Raw genomic sequence first — 3,205 nt, 5'->3', positions numbered from 1 at the left:
AGGCTAAGAGAAAATGTGGACATACAGTTTTAAATTTCCTGCAATTCTACACTTTTTGCCATTGGGCAGAGATTATTTTTTGGTATTTTATAGCTCATCTCATTTTGTTCACATTTTGCCATGAGGATAAGAGAATTTTGTAGTTTTAAAGTTAATTTCCTACAATTCTACACATTTTGGTATCATAAGCAACAAAAACATGGGTTGGGGGCCCCGGGGCACGTGCCCAGAGTGCCTGTTTGGTCATCCGGCCGTGCTGAACAGTTGAGCTCACTTGATGAGGAATCCCTCTGTATTAAAGTAGAAACTATGTGGGTGTACATACGTGTGTGTGTGTGTGTGTGTCTGTGAAAACCAACCCCCAACCCCAGGGGAGATTCTCAATTACATACTCCTCGCCTCCATCTCAAAACCTATTGGAGGAGATGGTCAGAGGGGAGGGACCTCTGGGGTAAACTTTCCCCAAGGTACAGATCTAGGATCAGTTTCCCCTCCCCCAATCCTAACCTTACCCATTTGTGGGGAAATGCAAAATAGACCCAAGATCAGCGTCTTGGGGCAACTTCACCCTACTCCGTTCAGCAGCAGCCCCCTTGGTCTGCTTGCTGGACACCCGACCCATAGTCCTCCCAGGTCTACGGTGGGTGAGGCCTCGCTCTCCTGACCTCATCCTCAGGATGGACCGGCAGCACCATGTCGAATAGCGTCTCGAATAACACGTCCACGTTGGCACCCGTCTTGGCGCTCGTCTCAAAGCACATCTTCTCTGCAGGTGGCCAAGAACGCTCATCCAGCACCTTGTACCGGAGGATACGCTGGTAGAGTGCCACGGCGTCCTCCTTTCGAACCTCTCGGTTGGCCACGGGGGAGCCCGTAGTGGGGGAGACTGGAGGGGTGAGGTGGGAGGCATAGTGCGGTTTGTGGATGGGGCAACCCCCCTCATAGTCTTCTTCTTCATTGGGGGGGTCAGTAAGGTCAGCCTTGTTACCCACCACGGCGTAGATGCAGTCATGATTGGCCGTGTCGGTGAGAGACAGGAAGCGCTCCTCCAGCTCGGCCAGGCTCTGCCAGTTGGTCACGTCGTAGGTGAGGATGACAGCGGACGCGCCCCGGCAGTACATGGAGCCGAGCCCGTGGAACTGCTCCCGACCTGGTAGTGAAACATTAAGCATGTTTAGATGGTTACATAGTGTAATGAAACAAGAAGGGAGATTATGCTTGTCCAAGGTGGTCTGCAAACCCTCAACCTTCTGGTCGAAAAGACCTGCACGCTGTCAACTGCTCCAAGACACCGATCTCCCCTTGGGGGAGTCAATATACGTGTTTATGAACGCAGGTCACTCTACAATACAGTAAGAACAGACATAAACCAACAGAGATATACACATGGGCAGACATAAACTTTTACCATATATACCCATTTTCATTATGCTGTAGGTATTCCACACACAAAAGCTACTGATTGCTGTATTGAATGGAAAAATCCAGTTTGGGATTGAGGAGCAGGGTCTAGTGAGGTTTGTCACTCAAGATAAGAGAAGGTTATCTTCAGTGTAGCTCTGTATGCAAAGTAGGCCTAACTACTATGTCAAGCACTAACCCCCCCCCCTCATTCCCCCACTGAAAACAAATCCCCCAAAACTTAGACATAAAATAAAAGTTCCAAAAATATTTTCTTGAAACCCTACTGTGAATTTGGAAAATATATATTGAAGCTTGGTTCTCAACAAATACTCTTATGTGTATAGCCTAATTTGTTGCAATTAGTCTGCCTGTGCATTTAAAAATGCAAAATAAAGGTAGAAATTCACACTGCACTTTCCCCATGTGCAATACTAGTAATGAAAATAGAAATAATAGATTTTATCATAAAAAATACCTACCTGCGGTGTCCCAAAGCGATATGTTGTAGGGTCCCCACTGCTTTAAGTAGAACGCACCGCCGACAGTACTAATGGTATCACTTAACTTTTTTATCCATGTACCTGTGTAACAGAGAGGTCTTTCCAACGTTCATGTCCCCCAATATAACCAGTTTCACGTCGGGCCTCCCTCGCCCTTTTCGTTTCAGGCATGGTTCTTTTCATTCTCTGTCTGGTTACCCGAACAGGCGACAATATCTCAAAAGTGCAATTGACTTTCATTAAAAACGTGTTTAATAAAATTGTCAGAACGCAAATTAAGCTTCACTACCGTTACAGTCTGTCATGTGGCCTTCGGTTTTGACATGCATAGAACATGTGTAGGTCTAAAGTGAATGAATGCATAGGATTGACCAAACCAACCGTGAGTCAACTTCTACCCATTTAGCATCCCCCGCAGAATAAAAGGCATATGACTCGTTTCTACGAACGGATATATCAATGAAATTGTGACACAGCTTGCTCAATGCTCAGAGTTCACTCAGAAAATGACGACTGGGGAAACTTGTGCGAAAGACTGCTGGACGTTTTATAGTATCTGGCCAACGAGCATGCAGGATCAATCAATCAAATAACTGAGATTTGATTGGAAAATGTAAATGTACTCACCAAGCCAAAAGGGTTTCCGTTTATAAATGCATGTGTGTATATTTTAGTCTTGTGACCTTTATTTTATAACAATTAATAAACTGAGAAATGTAATCACAAAGGTTGGCATCCTTTTACTTCTATATTTCCACCCCCTCTAATTATGAAATCAGTAGCAAATTGTATAATGTAGCAACAACAGAAAGACAAATACTGAACAAACATAGCAGGCAAAAGCCATCCACTGGACAATTTTGGAGGCAGCTTATGGTAGAGAAATGAACATTCAATTATCTGGCAAAAGCTTTGGTGGACATAACTGTAGTCAGCATGCCAATTGCACACTCCCTCAAAACTGCACATTTTAAAGTGGCCTTTTGTCCCCAGCACAAGGTGCACCTGTGTAATAACCATGCTGTTTAATCAGCCTCTTGATACGCCAACCCTGTCAAGCGGATAGATTATCTTGGCAAAGGTGAAATGCTCACTAACAGGGATGCAAACAAATTTGTGCACAACATTTTTAGAGCAAATAAGCCTTTTGTGCGTATGGAATTTTTCTTGAATTTTCTTCTTCAGCTCATGAAACATGGGTCCAACACTTTACATGTTGCGTTTATATATATTTTTTGTGTGTAATAATTTAAATGGCATTTTGCACAGGAATAATGTGACAATTCTGATTTAAAAATATG

The 3,205-nt window shown here is 43.9% G+C and overlaps 1 pseudogene; it reads right to left on the bottom strand.

Moving 5' to 3' along the window:
* Window positions 1–635: 635 nt before the first annotated feature.
* On the bottom strand, window positions 636–2,044 carry LOC121558718 (annotated as a pseudogene).
* Between the last annotated feature and the right edge of the window lie 1,161 nt (window positions 2,045–3,205).

The sequence above is a fragment of the Coregonus clupeaformis genome, unplaced genomic scaffold (genome assembly GCF_020615455.1).
Source record: "Coregonus clupeaformis isolate EN_2021a unplaced genomic scaffold, ASM2061545v1 scaf0309, whole genome shotgun sequence".
NCBI lineage: Eukaryota > Metazoa > Chordata > Actinopteri > Salmoniformes > Salmonidae > Coregonus > Coregonus clupeaformis.
This window is presented reverse-complemented; position numbering and strand designations above follow the sequence as displayed.